The sequence below is a fragment of the Solanum stenotomum genome, chromosome 2 (assembly GCF_019186545.1).
Source record: "Solanum stenotomum isolate F172 chromosome 2, ASM1918654v1, whole genome shotgun sequence".
Classification (NCBI taxonomy): domain Eukaryota; kingdom Viridiplantae; phylum Streptophyta; class Magnoliopsida; order Solanales; family Solanaceae; genus Solanum; species Solanum stenotomum.
In genome coordinates, this window is record NC_064283.1 from 74921906 (window position 1) to 74938333 (window position 16428).

The following is a 16428-nucleotide window of genomic DNA, read 5'->3' on the forward strand; positions in this document are numbered from 1 at the left end:
ATCAATTGAGGGTGAAGGAAGATAACATTCCGAATATGTATTTTCGAACTGTGTATGGTCACTATGAGTTTCTAATAATGTCATTTTGGTTGACTAACGCTCTGATGATACCACGATTTAGACTCATTTGGGGCTTTATTTGAATAGATTTAGGATCCTCAAATGCATATTTTGTGCCAATAACTGATGTAAATCCTTCAATTTCAGGTATTTGGATTGAGGAACAAAGCATACACACTAATGAGTAAAAAGGAACAAGGTAGCTGAAAAGACGAAGAAAAAAAGGCCTGAGGATCGCCTAATCCATTGGGCAAATCGACGAATGGCCATGGCCACTCCTTAAGTTCCAGTGTTCCAACCCAAGAACGAGAAAATCAAGTAGGCGATCGAAAGGAGCAGTCGGCGAGTCGCCAAACGGTTCCACGATGCAGTGTTATATCGCCCAAAGTTTCAAAACCTCAAGGATGCTGAAGGCAAAAGAAAAGATGGCGATGACAATGAACAAAGGACGGATCACCGAGTGGATCGTAAATCTTGACTAACAGCGCTGACTGAACCTTCGCAACACACTTTTTGACAACTATAAATACTTTATTAAATTTTTAGCTTAGTATCTAATTGAACATTCAGTAGTTTTTGAAGTTTAGAGTTGAGAACTAAATAGAGAGACAATATTTCCTTAGCTTTGAAGATTTGAAGATTTTCATTTCTAAGAAATTAGAAGAGGGTGTTGATGATTCTTCATCTTAGACCTTTGTAAAGACTATATCAATCCTACCCTGTTGATGGATACACAACTCAGTAATGATTTCTATCTTTTCACTATGTCTAGCTAAAACCCCAATTCTTGGGATGTGATTATGTGATTATGGGTTGAATTAACTGTTGGGTATTGCCAATTGATAGTTTATTTGTTGTTTAAAAGTGATTTGGTTCAGTAGTTGTGGTTGAATTTAATGGGTTGTACTTGAAAATACAATCTTAACTTCGTGTTTTTGGCTTACTCATGAGAGAGGTTTTAAGACCAAAATTGTTGAAAACAATGTTTTGTGGATACTGGGTTGTCACGGGTTCAGCTCGAGAGAGTGAACCCTAGACTCTTTTCCACACATTCATCTCGAGAGAGTGAATGGATTAAAGCGAAGGTTATGCTTTATTGCCGCTTATTGGTGGTCTAGAGAAACCAATTTGATTCGGGATAAATTGCTCGAGAAAAAGTTTATTCCCACTAAAGTCTTTCTTTTTCACTGATTTACAGTTGTTTACTATTAATTGCAATTACCCGGTTGTTTACCTTAGCCCATAATCCTATCACACCCCAAGAATCTCGTCTCCATATTCGTATTCTTGTGTTATTTACTATTTTAGTTGATAGTACAAACAAACCCCCTTTATATTTGACACTTGTGTCACCTATAATCTAAACCATGTCATTCTTCGTAAATATTTTTAGCTATAATCAACTTGAGCATATTTATGCTTTTCTATTGATTCTTGAGTACGAACCACTCCTTTGGGACTCGACCCCAACTCACTAGTTGGGTTGTATTACTACTCACGATCGTTGGTACATAGTATTGGATGGAGTGTCATGATACGTGAAATCAAAATGGCACCGCTGCCGGGGAGTGGTGCAACTTGAGAATTTTTAGTTAAGTTGGATGTTGTTCTAGTTAGTTATAGTGATACTTACTTGATTTTTAGTTTTGTTTTGCTTGTTTTTGTTGAAACAGGAAAAACGAGTGTGAATGTTGATCAAATGGACCACCCCCTTTTGAGATTTTTGAATCTTAGGGATAACCTCCTAACGTTTAAGCAATTGGGGGGGTGAGACTATCCATGAGATGTGGCCGAGATTTAAGGCATTACTGCAGCAGTACCTAACTCATGGAATGCTAGATAAATTGTTATTGGAATGCTTCTATAGAGGTCTTGGCCCTGAAAATAGAAGTGTTGCTGATCAACTTTTTGCAAGTTGTTTGATAAAACAACCCTATGAAATAGAAGCCCAACTCCTTTATGGCATGATTAAAGCCAACAAGGAAACAAAAAAAGACCAAGAATGGGCCGCATTATTGACTCAGCTGGATGTCTTGTCCAAGAAGGTCATGAGTTGGAGGCAAGGTCCAACAAGAAGGAAAAGTACATTCCTCCTCACGAATCTCAAAAGATGAAGCAGCAAGAGGGTGGACAAAAAGAAGAGGTCCACTCACTTATTCTACAAAAACTCGAAAAACAAGATAGAGTGTTGAATAAGATAAAAGAGGATGTCTAAATGATGAATCAGACGACAACCTCCCATTCCATGATCATTCAGCTACAAGACGCCAAGATAAACGAAGTGTTGTCATGTCTCTACCTACAACATAAAGAAGGTTGCGTAGTGATACTATGGCTGACCCCAAAAATGAAGTTTGAGCATGGACTTGTGTCGTGCCATGACGTTAACAAAGGCGCTGTTTCGGAGGCAACCCAAGATCCCTTATCGCTTTTTTTTTTTGTTTTGGTAAATAATGGTATGTTGATTGTGCAGGTTAAAGTGTGGAAAGAGTTTGAAAAGTGCAGGTTGGCGAGCAAATATTCTAGTCGGTGCGTCGCCGAAGAGGTAGACGACCCCAACTCAGACCGATGTTAGACTCAAGATATCTTCGAAGTGGATTCTATAAAACTCGGTGTGGCCAATAAATTATTGGCGAGTCGGCGATCGTGATCTTGTCCTTTGTTTGGAATCCCATATTAACTGGAAGTCTTGTAAAACTCAGGGAAGTAAGTGACCACTCGGCGTGTCGCCTAGTGGTTCGGTGAGCACGACTAATGTCGTCGAATAAGCGAGAACTAGATGGTTTTTAAAAGGCCAAAGGTTTAAACTTTCAAACTCTACACTTTCCCTCACTTTCAACATTCACAAACTCACACTCATTTAGTGTTTTCTATATTGTTTGTGGTTTTACTATATTTTAGTTGTGATTGGTGCTCGGAGGTTGATTACATAGCCGCCTAGCATTTCAATTTTATTTATTTACCATAAAAGATTTGTTTTCCAAATCCCGAGTGTATTTTTATCGATTTTGTACTCATTTGCAATATTATTATCTTGTTGAAGTGTGTTCGGCCTCTCCGATAGGATAAGAATATTTGAATGCCTATCTTAATTTAATAATATTTCCCATATTATTTTGACTGTTGAAATCCCGTATTCTTGTGCATTGAAATGATATAAATTTTGTGGGGTTGTGCTTGCATGTAGTTTGGTTTGGTTGGGTGATGTATGAGTAGCCCGTATTTGTGCCAAACAATGTAATTTGCCCAATGATAGAGCGGGTGACTCCTTCTTAAGGACAAAAGTCATCAACTAGCCAAATTTGGCAAAACCGGGAGAATTCTGAGTATCCCTAGGTAATAGGTGCTATGGGTCTAATCTTAATTTAAGTTGTGCATTCTTTGATTTTGTTTTTGGGGGTTGCGGGGTAGAATATGAGAAGTTGGGTTGAAAGTAGGCACGTTGCGTCATTTGGCGGGATGGGTCTAGCTCGCCGAGGTTACCCATCTCGCCTTTAATTTCATGCTTAATGTGTTGTTGGGCTCTGTAACTTTCGGCGAGAAGCCTGAGGTCGTCAAAAGCACTCGCCGACTCGCCTAAAGTCTTCTTGATTGCCTCTTTGTCTGCACCCCTGAGCTCTTGTTGCATTTTAACTTTCGGCAGGCTAACCCTTGCTCGCCGAAAGCTGTCGGTGAATCGCCAAAAGGCCCTTCTTATCGCCGACTTGCCATAGATTTAAATCCAATCCTTTAGGGAAGCCCGATCTAGTTCGCCAAAGCGATTCGGCGACTCGCTGACTGGTTCACCGAGTCTGTCTGCAAATATTTTTCTGTGCTTTTGTACGAAGGTTTTCTAAATTTTTCCTGATGATTTGCAGATATGGTAAAGACCAATATTGTCATGCCACCCCAGAAAAGAGCACGAGATATCATAATAAATGAATGGGGTCAAATCCTCCCAAGAAGGGAACACAAGAACCTCCACCTGGAGATAAAAGCAAGCGCAGGAGGCCCATTTCTGACAGGGGGACTACTCCGTGAGGCCCCTATATTCCTTCGTGGGACTCTATGTAGCTGTGCAGACCTTTTTGGCGGATACACCCTTGGCAACTCCTAGTGGGTCTGGTACTGCTGTTTCTTGTGAGGTGACTCCGGGTATTGAGGCCCGAGACCATACTGATGCACCGGGCACTGATGCCCAGACAGAGAGAGCGACTGCGTAGACATGATCCTCTCTTTACCTCCCTCTCTGTCTTAATTTTATTTAGACTTTTGTATAATGTTGTTTTCGTTTAAGGACAAATGCTTTTATTTGTGGTGGGGTGAGGCCCACCTTTTGTGATATTGTGACTCTCTGGTTTTGTGTATATATTGGGTTTTGAGCTGAATTTGTGTTTTATACACTGCATCTTGTGGATGTTTGAGCTTGTTGCTCCATGTTTTTAATTGTAAATTATTTTTGACCCTTCCGAAAAAAAAATTTGGCCACCTCTTGTTTGTGTTGAAGCTGGTTGTTATTTTGCCAATTTGAGTGTCAGTTTTGATTAATATCGATGACTTGAATAGTGCTCATAATCGAACAAAAATAAATGTGCGGCTACGATGAGGCGAAATGAAGTTGCATGGCATATATGTGAACTTTTTGCATCTCGTTGTGACTAGCGAAGTATCGAATTGAGTCTTTTGTGATGAACATTGCACACTAGGGAAAGTGTGGAGTCTTGTTTTTCATTAGTGTCAATGCCTTCTGTGATGAGCTTACCGTGAACTCTGTGTGATGACACCTAGAATTTGCACCGTTCGTCTGGTTGACTAAGTGATGCAATCTCTTGATATGATCTTAGGCAACTATAAAGACTGAGGAACCATTTGACATTATTCCCCTTTGGTGGCCTACCTTGTGAGTGTGTGAACCCCTTTTGAGCACCCTTTGAGCCTTAACCTTTTCTTGGAAGAGACTTGATAACATTGTGACCTTTTATTGATCCATTACCCACAATCCTCATGATTTGAGGTTTGTTTGAGTAGCTAACTTAGGCCAAAAGCCTAAGTTGGGGGTGTGGTGAAAAGAGAAGGTAAATCAAGGAGTGCAAGAAAGTCCCCTTTTACCCATGTTTTGATAAAAATCGAACCCCTCCACACAAAAAAGAAAAAAAAATGCAAAAGTTGTGGAATAAAGTTGTGAAGATACAAAAAGAAATGGGGTGTCCAACAATCCATGGAAAGTGAATAATGGGATGACTTGTGAGCACGAAAGGAAAATGATGAAGAAAAGGAAATGAGGTGTTGTTCACACCACATCTCATGAGGACTATAGCCATAGAGCCTAAATGACCTTACCTCTACACTCATCCCCGTTACAAGCCTTGAAAATACCTTTTTGATCTTGAGTGAGCTGAAACAAATGTTGGTTGGAATTATGGGCAAACCTATGGGTGAAATCATACATTGTGTTCATCTTTGTTAGTGTAAGCGTTGCATTTGATTCCAGAGCTTTATATTATGAACCATTGTGTGTGAATATGGAATCATTCTTTGTGTGAGGGCATTTGATCACTTTTATTGAACTTGAACTTGCATTTGAAGCAAGTAATGTGAGCTTGAGATTCTTTGATAATGGTGAGTCATAACTTGAGTCTTTGAGTGCACAATTGATCCTTAAATGAGTAAGTTGAGTGTTTTGTGTGCATTCATGATTGAATCTTGTGTAGCACTATTTGAGACGTCCTTTTAGACCTGCTAAACTTGAGTTTTACTTAAGGACAAGCAAAACTTTAAGTTGGGGGTATTGATGAGTCCACGAGTTGGACTCATTTGGGGCATTATTTGAATAAATTTAGTGTCCTAGAATGCATATTTTGTGCCAATAACTGATGTAAATCCTTGAATTTAAGGTATTTGGATTGAGGAACAAATCATGGAAACTAATAAGCAAAAAGGAACAAGGCAACTAAAAACACGAAGAAAAGAAGGCCTGAGGATCGCCTAATCCATTGGGAAAATCCCCGAATGGCCTTGGCCTCGTCTAAAGTTACAGTGTGCCAAGCCAAGAAGGAGAAAATCAAGTAGGCGATCGAAAAGAGCATTCGATGAGTCGTGGAACAGTTCCACTGTGCAGTACCATATCACCCAAAGTTTCAAAACCTCAACGATGCTGAAGGCAAAAACAAAACGGCAATGACGATGAGCAAAGGGAGGATCGCCGAGTGGATCGGTGATCCCGACTAACTGCGTCGACTGAACCTTCGCAACACACTTTTTGACAACTATAAATACTTGTTTAAATTTTTAGCTTAGTATCTGATTGAACATTCAATAGTTTTTGAAGTTTAGAGATGAGAAATGGATAGAGAGACAATATTTCCTTAGCTTTGAAGATTTCCATTGCTAAGCAATTGCAAGTGGGTGTTGAACCTTTGTAAAGACTATATCAATCCTACCCAGTTGATGGAAACACAACTAGGTAACGATTTCTCTCTTTCTACTATATCTAGCTAAAACCCCAATTTTTGGGGTGTGATTATGTGATTATGAGTTGAATTAACTGTTGGGTAGCTAATTGATAGTTTATTTGTTCTTTAAAAGTGATTTCGTTCGGTAGTTGTGGTTGAATTTAATGGGTTTTAGTTGCATATACAATCTTAACTTCGTGTTTTTGGCTAGCGAGAGAGAGGTTTTAAAACCAAAATTGCTGAATCAATGGTCTGGGAGTATTGGGTTGTCATGGGTTCAGCTCGAGATAGTGAACCCTAGACCCTTTTCGACACATTCAGCTCGAGAGAGTTAATGGACTATAGCGAAGGATGTGCTTCATTGCCGCTTATTGGTGTTCGAGAGAAAGAAATTTAGAAAGTTTATCCCGACTAAAGTCTAGCTTATTCATTGATTTGCAGCTGTTTACTATTAAATGCAATTACCCAGTTGTTTACCTTAGCCCACAATCCTATCACATCCCAAGAATCCCGTCTCCGCATTCGTATTCTCGTGTTATTTACTGTTTTAGTTTATAGTACAAACAAACCCCCTTTATATTTGACACTTGTGTCACCTATAATTTAAACCATGTTTTTCTTTGTAAATATATTTAGTCATTATTTACTTGAGCATATGTATGCTTTTCTATTGATTCTTGAGTACGATCCACTCCCTTGGGACTCGACCCCAACCCAGTAGTTGGGTTATATTACTACTCACGATCATTGACACTTAGTATTGGATGAAGTGTCCTGATACGTGAAATCACCCTCCGGCGGCATTTATGGACTTGATGAATAGAGTGGTTAGACAATATCTCCACATGTTTGTGATTGTGTTCATCGGTGATATTTTTATCTACTTAAGAAGTGAAGACGAGCATATTGATCATTTGAGGATCGTATTGCAAATTCTTAAGTACCAACAAACTTTTGTGAAGTTTAGCAAATGTGAATTTTGGTTAATGTTCGTAGCTTTTCTTAGTCATATTGTTTCGAGAAAGGGTGTTAAGGTAGATCCTCAGAAGACGGATGAAGTCAAGAGTTGGCCTAGACCTCTAACTCCGTTGGAGAAGTTTCTTAGATTTGGTCGGTTACTATAGAAGGTTTGTTGAGGGTTTGTCTTCAAATGACTCTCCTTTGACAACTTTCACTCAAAAGAGGGCCAAGTTTATATGGTCGGAAGAATGTGAGAAGAGTTTTCAAGAGTTGAAAGATAGGCCTACTTCCTCTCTGATATCGACCTTACCGGAAGGGATGAATGGTTTTGTGGTTTATTGGGATGCCTCGAGAATTGGGCTAAGGTGTGTGCTAATGCAAAATGGGAAAGTTATTGCCTATGCCACAAGACAAGTTAAAATCCATGAGAAAAATTATCCTACTCACCACCTTGAGTTGGCGGCGGTCATTTTTGCCGCAATGATTTAAAGACACTATTTTTATGGAGTACATGTAGACGTGTTTACCGATCATAAGAGTTTGCAATATGTGTTTAATCAAAAAGTTTTGAATCTTCACCAATGAAAGTGGCTTGAGTTATTGAAAGATTATGACATGAGTGTTCTTTATCACCCCGACAAAGCTAATGCGGTAGCGGATGCTCTTAGTCGGTTTTCCATGGGTAGTGTTCCTCATATTGAAGAAGGAATAAATGAGTTGGACCGAGATGTGCATAAATTGGATCGATTAGGTGTTCAACTAGTGGAATCCACCAAAGGTGGTGTTATGGTTCACAATGGTTTTGAATCTTCTTTTGTGGCGGATGTGAAAACCAAGCAAGGTCTTGATCAATTTTGGTAGAATTGAAAGAAATGGTGGTTAAGAAATCCGTTGAGGCTTTCCCCCAAGGGGGAGATGGTGTCCTTAGATAACAAGGTTGATTATTTTTTCCAAATGTTGATGACTTAAGGGTACATATTTTAACAGAAGCCCATAGTTTGCGATATTCCATTCACCTAGGAGCCACCAAGATGTACCATGATTTTTGGGAAGTCTATTTGTAGAATGGGATGAAGAAAGATATTGCGGGATTTGTCGCTAAGTGTCCAAATTGCCAAAAAGTGAAGGTTGAGCATCAGAAACCAGGAGGTTTATCCCAGGATATTAGAATTCCTACTTGGAAGTGGGAAGACATGAATATGGACTTTATTGTTGGTTTGCCTTGCACCTGTGACAACATGACTCTATTTGGATGATAGTGAATCGGATGACGAAATAGGCTCATTTCCTTCCTTTGAAGGTTTCCTATTCGGTAGAGGACTATGCCAAGTTTTATTTGAGAGAAATCGTAAGGTTTCATGGAGTGCCCTTGTCCATTATTTCTGATCGTGGTACCCAATTCACTTCTCAGTTTTGGAAGTGGTTCTAAAAGGGGCTTGGCACTAAGGTTAAGCTTAGTACGGATTTTCATCCCCAAATCAATAGGCAAGCGGAGCGTACTATCCAAACATTGGAAAATATGTTAAGGACTTGTGTGATCGATTTTATGGGCAATTGGGACGACCATAAGCCATTAATTGAGTTTCCCTACAATAACCGTTATCACTCAAGTATCGATATGGCTCCATTTGAGGCTTTATATGGTAGGAGGTGTTGATCTCCTATAGGATGGTTTGAGGTGGGTGAATTTTCCCTAATAGACCCCGCAGTGGTACAAGAGTCCATGGTGAAAGTTTGACTTATAAGGGAAAAGTTTAAAATGGCTCAAAGTCGGAAAAAGTCTTATGCTGATGTGAGAAGAAGGGACCTAGAATTTGAGGTCAACAATAAAGCCTACTTGAAAATATCACCCATGAAGGGTGTGATGAGGTTCTGTAAGAAGGAGAAGCTTAGTCCCTGATATATAGGCCCATATCAGATTTTGGGGCGTTTTGGCAAGGTTGCCTATGAGTTAGATTTGCCAAACGTGTTGGCAACAGTGCTTCCCATTTCCCATGTCTCCATGCTTAAGAAGTATATTGGAGATCCTACATCCATAGTTTCACTAGAAGGGTTGTGAGTTGATGAGAGTCTTTGTTATGAGGAAGTTCCAGTTGATATTTTGGACCGGCAAGTTAAGAGGTTGAGAAACAAGGAAATAGCTTTTGTGAAGGTGTTGTGGAGTAATCAATTAGTTGAGGGTGCTACTTGGGAGGCAGAGGCTGATATGATGTCCCGATATCCTCATCTCTTTCCTTCTACTCCTACTCTAGCCTGAGCTAATGAGTTCCTTTTGGTTTTTCCTTGTTTTGTAAGTCATGTGTGTTTATGTGTTTCCATGATTTCCTTATGTAATGCATGTTCATGAAAACTCGTGTTTTGAAAGAAAATGAGTTTATATGATTGATTTTCCTCATGTTGTTGTGCATTGAGTATGAGTTGCCTATAGACTTCATGAGATGAATTGATGAACATTCTTTAGATATGTTTTTTTATAGTGAATTGTATATGAGCTCCATGAGATTGTGTTGAGAATGCTTTTAGCTTGGAGAAGGTAGTTCTTCCTTGAACATGAATAATTTTGAAAATTCGTGCATATTGGGTTGCTAGATGTAGTTCATACTTTCTTATGATGTATTTGAGTATGTTGAGCTTAGAGTTGATGTTTGCTCCTTATTTATGTGCATTGGATGCATAATGGGCTGATAGAGTTAGTTTCACCCCTATTATGATATTTTGAGAACGTCTTAGCTTGGAGTCGATAGTTCCTCCTTGGCTGTATGCACTGTATTATAGGTTGGGTTGTTAGTTCATCTCCTACTCTTTTAGAACCAGTATAAATCTCATTCGAGGATGAATGATTCCAAAGGGGAGATATTGTAACACCCAGATTCAAAAGAGAAGCCTAGAAAATTACAAGACTTACAGGTGCCATCCATGACGACCCAACCACGGACAATGGATCGAGCCACTAGCCGTAGCTGGGTATGTGGAGAGGGACACCCAAAATTGTCCAGGCCATTGACCATAGTGTGACCTACGGACTGTAGGTGGGACCATGCCTCGTTGTTCAGGGGTCCATGGATTGGCCAAAACCCTCTTGCCCAGACTACGAGGGTGCAGGACGGACCGTTGGTCCTTCCACGGTCTGTTGGTGGGGGTCTCATGGGTCACTGCTGACATTTATTTTTCAGGGGCAGTTGGTTTTATTCCTAATTACTTAATTCCTATACTATGTCGTTTTGTCTATATATAGAACCCTTATATAATCTTTTTCAACCCCTAAATTAACCCATTTACTTCATTCTTCCAGTTTCACAAAAGAGACTAAATTCCTCTCAAAATATTCTCTCTCTAGAAACTTGAAGAAGAAGAAGAAGAAGAAGGATTCACCGAGGGTTTCAAGCTAAGTATCCAATTCCTCCATTGAAGGCTAGCATTTGAACTAAAGGTATGATAGTTTTCATCAATGGATTCCTTCCATCCATGGAGTTCCCAAATTCCTCTACTGCAAAAGGTAGAATTCCCAAATTGAGTTAGGGTTTGCTTCAATTATCATGGGTTCCCTTCATTAGTGATTTAATAATTGAATTATGATCTATTATGCATGAATTGATGATACATAATTATTTTATAATAATTTCCCCATGAACCCATGTAATTCGTAAGTTTTCAAGTTATGAATCATATGATGTGGGTTTTGATCTTCAAGGAAGAGTTTTATGAAATTGATCATGTATTGCAAGCTCTACATGTATTTATGATAAAATCCATATCTAACCCACATTTTCTACGAGTTTATGATTGAAAGTGGGTTTATGAAATCTATGCAAATGTTTTAAGGGTGCTTTGAGAGTAAAGTACCAATGATGGTGTTGTGTTGTGAAAGGGTATTGTCACTAAAACACATACTAGCATGATGTGAAAGGTCTTCTCATATAGAAAGGATTCTTAGGTTGAAAGGCTTTCTCACCTAATTGAATTAAAGACAAGGAGCTATCTTAATGAAACTAGCTTGAATTGGTTGTCCAAGGGCGCCTTTTCATGAGTAATAAAGTAAAGTAAGAAATGACTAATCCATGGAAATCTATTCTTAGCATCAATGGGATATTGATAGTGAGATTGTAGCTCTCCCATAGTAGAGGTCGGGTTTCCAAAAAAATCTCATGATATGGAAGCCCCCTCGTTAGTAGAAGTCGGGTTTCTAGTAGCAATCTCATTATCCCTTAACTATGTGCTCCCATAGGTTGATTAGTTAGTGGATCCACTTAATCTAGAAGTTCAAGGTTTTACCTTCGGCAAGTATAACAACCCATTTTCTGTGTGGGGTAGACATTGGATTCCATGTATACCTCATTTGGTCTCTAAGTCGGTTAAGGCTAATTCCCCATAAGAAATAATAAGCTAAGATTACTTCAAGAAGTATCGAATATGAGTTCAAATACTTTAAAGATGAAGTTAGCTTGCATTGACCATGATTTATGAGTTATGTTATATAACTCTTTCATATGATGTTTTAGGTTGGTTAATTGCATGTCATGAAATAAAATTTCCCTTTTTTCATGATTTAAATATTTTATGCATGGCTATCATACTTGGTACATTGTTTTCTATTAAAGCATATTCTTGACTACATTTTCCCCAAATGTAGGGTCCAATATTCAGAGTGCTCAGTTTTGTGGCTAGTTGGTGATTTTATTATTCCCAAGCTTTGGTGAGTCATCATGCTTCGAGGATGGAGTTTTATTGATTTAGTTTCTTTCGTGTATTTCTCTTTTGGACAAGATGTATGGGCTAGGCCCAATTTCATTCTATTGTATTAGATGGCTATGATGAGACATGAGTTTAGACTTCCGCTTTTTGTTTTATAAAATGTTTTGGACTTAGACTATTTTTTAACTATTATTGTTCTATTTCTTATGTTATGAGAGCCAAGTGGCTTGTGTGGAGTCCTTCGAGGTTGTATACGCCATGTTACATCTAGGGGGTACCCCTAGGTATTGACATTGTTCCACACTACCCTGAGACAGAGTAGATCGAGCTTTGAAGTTCTAGGAGTTCTTGCTCCTAAAATCACCTCTGTTTTTTTGTGCAGACACACTAACTTATGATGATGCAAGTCCAGGTGACCTTTTCTTAAAATAGGACCGTTTCATATTTCCGATCTTCTGCTGGTCGGACTCCTAATTTGATGCCTTATCCCTCTTACTATGGAACTCTTCCCTGTCTTTCAGGTTATCTTCCTCAACTTTCTTCACAGGGATCATAACTCTTGCTATTACCATGTGCCCTATCAACGTAGTTGCCTTACCTTCCTTACTTGATAAGAGGGAAAACCCAGACACAAACAAGCTCATCCTGCTTGCCATATAAGCTACCATATCCGGAGCATAACAAGATAGTTGAATGAATTTGAGAATCTACTCATGCACACTCATGGGCTCCTATTTAGAGTTCAAAAATTCCCTTACCTTTGCTTCCCATAGCTTGTAGGAAAAGAAGCGCCCCAAGAAGGCACATTCTAACACCGCCAAACTCAAAAGTGGTGCCCTTTCAGCCTTGCTCTTCCTCCACTGATCGTATGAAATCCTAGGAACTTCTTTAAGTTGGTATAAATCTAACTCCACACGATCTGCATCGGGAACACGCATAACTTCAAACATCTTCTAGAATTCTTCCACAAAGTTTTCCAGATCCTCAGTTACATTCAACCTTGTGAACACGGGGGATTCATTCTCAAAAACTCACAAATTCTAAATCTATCAGCCACATCTTGACAAACCACCATCTATTGACCAACTTGATTTGCCACCACTTTACTTAACATCTGCATAGCATTCCGAAACTCAGCATTGGTGACCTTTCCTTGACATGATTGCTCTTCTGGTGCATTGGGAACCTCTTATTCTTAAGGATTAACATTCCTCCTAGCAGGACATCCTCGAACAACTTTTTGTGGAGGCATGATTTGAAAAAATATGCATAAGTATGGATTAGAAGAAACTTTCATAGAGTTGAACCCAATTGCATAAAATGGAGTAAGAAAGAAGTGAAATGTTACCTAAATGTCGTAGCCTTTTAATTATAGATGTTGCGCACTTCAGACCAATAACAAGGACTCTACAGACACAGCTCCATAGACTCCTTAGGACTCTTTAACTATGTGCTCTAATACCAAGTTTGTCATGCCTTGAGCCTACACCCTAGACGTGGTCAAGATTCGATAACCATGGCTGGTTCCCAAGCAAACTCTTGGCGTGACTCACTACTCGGCGGACGACTTACTCAACATAATAAGAACTTCAACTTCAAAGATTTAACTTATAAGGCCTGAACAAGAAGTTAACTCAAAGTAAGTCAGGAAATACTTAAATAACATAAGACATCAACTCAAAGTCTCAAAAGATCACAAGATAAATAGTGAAAGACACCTCAATTACTACTGTCTATGAAGCCTTTAACTACAACGATAGATTTCATGAAAAGAATTACGATATCTTAACAAATCTAAAATATAAATGTGGAACCCTCCGAAAAGTAAGGAGGCTCACATAAGCTAACTGCAATGCAAATGGTATCAACGCAGTGCCAATTGATGACCCTTAACACCTGTATTTGCATCATGAAAAGATATAGGCCAAATGACGTCAGTACATTGAATATACGAGTATGCAAGGGGAAAACAAAAAGCAATAGTTAACTGAACTGACAAGGCCAGAAGATCTACTCACCTCAACTCAACTCAATGCGAAAGTAACAATAAGAGATGTAATATTTAAAGCTTTTAAAATAGTATATAACAACTCAAAATGTATAAAAATACAATAACAAATTCTTTACTCTTATTTGGGAGATTCTCTTACCAATAACCATAACTATGAGCCACGTGATGATATAGCGTCTCACCCACGCTACCAGATTTATCTTATATATTTCCAGTTTATGGAACACCTCAACTAAGTGGATCTACTAAGCTATGCTAAAATAAATAAGGAATCATTTAAAACATAAGATCCTTTTCCCACGTTGGCATACATGGTTTATGAGGAGTTTGAGTTGTCTAAACTTATCCCCATATATGTGATCAATACTACTCCCAATAATATATAACACATGCTCAAATGTGTAAAGCATAACTCTTTCTCAATTTGAGGTAATTAGTTAAAAGATGTAATCCTCTGAAAACACATCTGAACTTATAACCCATTTAGAAATCGTTGTTTCTATCTTTAAAAATGTGAAAGTACTAAATTTGGGGATACTTAGTTCCTTTATAATCATTTTGAAATATGAAATACAATTCTTCTCATTCACTAAAGATTTAGTTCAAAACTATAGTTAATTGCAAAAGAGTTCCAAAATTTGACTCAAAAGGCTCTCTTGAACTATCCTCTTAACTTTACTATAATTTTAAATGTGAATTAAGACATGTGGTTATGACAAGTAGGATCTTTCAAGGATTAAATATTTTTTTAACTGTTCATATTAAAAAGATAACATTGACACGATTTGAAAGAACACATACAAAATGAAGGTCAAAAAAGGAAAGAGACATGGTAAACCTAATGCACTGAGTGGCGTGGGGCACTAACCCTAAAACAACTGGACAGTGTTTGGGGCACAATGCTTGCGTGCCGCGCCAGGCCCTAGACTACTAGACCGTAGTTTTTGTGCCTTGGTGGGGCACTGCCCCACCTCTATACCTATAAATCCAACAAATTTTTCTTCTTAATTTCGGATCGTAACTCATCTATAATCGATTGCTTTCCTCCAAACTCCTTTTCATTCAATAACCCAACTTAAAATTATCAAAATCCCAACCAAAATCCATCAAGAAACACCACTTATTCGGAAGACCCTCACCTTAAGTACTCAATAATCTACATTGTTAAAGAGTGGGGCAAAACTCAAGAAGTACTGAAGAATATTTACATAAATGATTTCATGGACAAATTAATGGAAGGATTATGTAACACCTTGGTCTTACAAAGAGCTAAAGTGAGAATTGCTACAAGTTACTCTTAAATGGTAAGTCTTGGGTCAACTTCAAACGACAGTAACTTTCAACACATGATGAGTTAGGGGACCCATGAGATATCAGTCGAAGGTCTTTGAGTCCTATTTCCGACACCATTGAGTTTGCTATATTCCTATTCGGATGAAGGAGATATGCTTATTTGAGTGAAGCCTAACTAGTTAAGGAAATTCTTCTGTTTTAAGGAGGGATATTTTTGTCTTTTCCTTACCCCCACTAGACCTACACGTTCTTTTCACCCTCTTATGGGTCTAATCTGATTGGAATCACTTTTAGTCATTCCAAAAGAGCTTAGGGGTTTTTAGAGAGAAATTAAAGACGAGAAAAAGAACGTTTTAATATTTTTGCAAGCTTTGAGGATTTTTGCCAAGAACTTAGTTCTTTCGAGGTATGTAAGCTTTCATCATGTTGGGTTTATTCGCCCTCACGCCATACATGTAAAGTTCTACCAATGAATTCGTTCTTGCAGTTGATTATTTAGTTCTTGAGAAGTTCTTTAGTTTAATTGATAATGGATGTCTTTGAGTCTTTGAGCTGAGGGTTTTGCGAATTAGTTTAAGTCTCTTGATAGAGTTTTGAGGNGGGGGAAGTTCACTGAAAATATTCTGGGTTTGTGAAATTTTGTGAATATTGGACCATAGAATTGCAGTGGGTATGAGTTGAATTGAGTTTGGTAGAGGAAGAAAAGATCAGGCAAAAATAAGCGCCCAGGTCCGTGTTGTGGAGACATTTTAAAATTTCAACTTTCAGATTCTCACCCCCTCTCCACATCACAGAGAGGTTACAGAGTCCTCTGTCTCAGTAAAAATTTGCGACAAAAAATTTAATTCATCCTCCGCATCGCGTTAGTGTTCTCCAAATTTGTCTACACTCGTTTGTTTTTATCCACTATCTAAACCTCCACAAATCATTGAGAAACCATATACCCAAATTATAGTTCTTAAATTACATTTCAAATCAAAT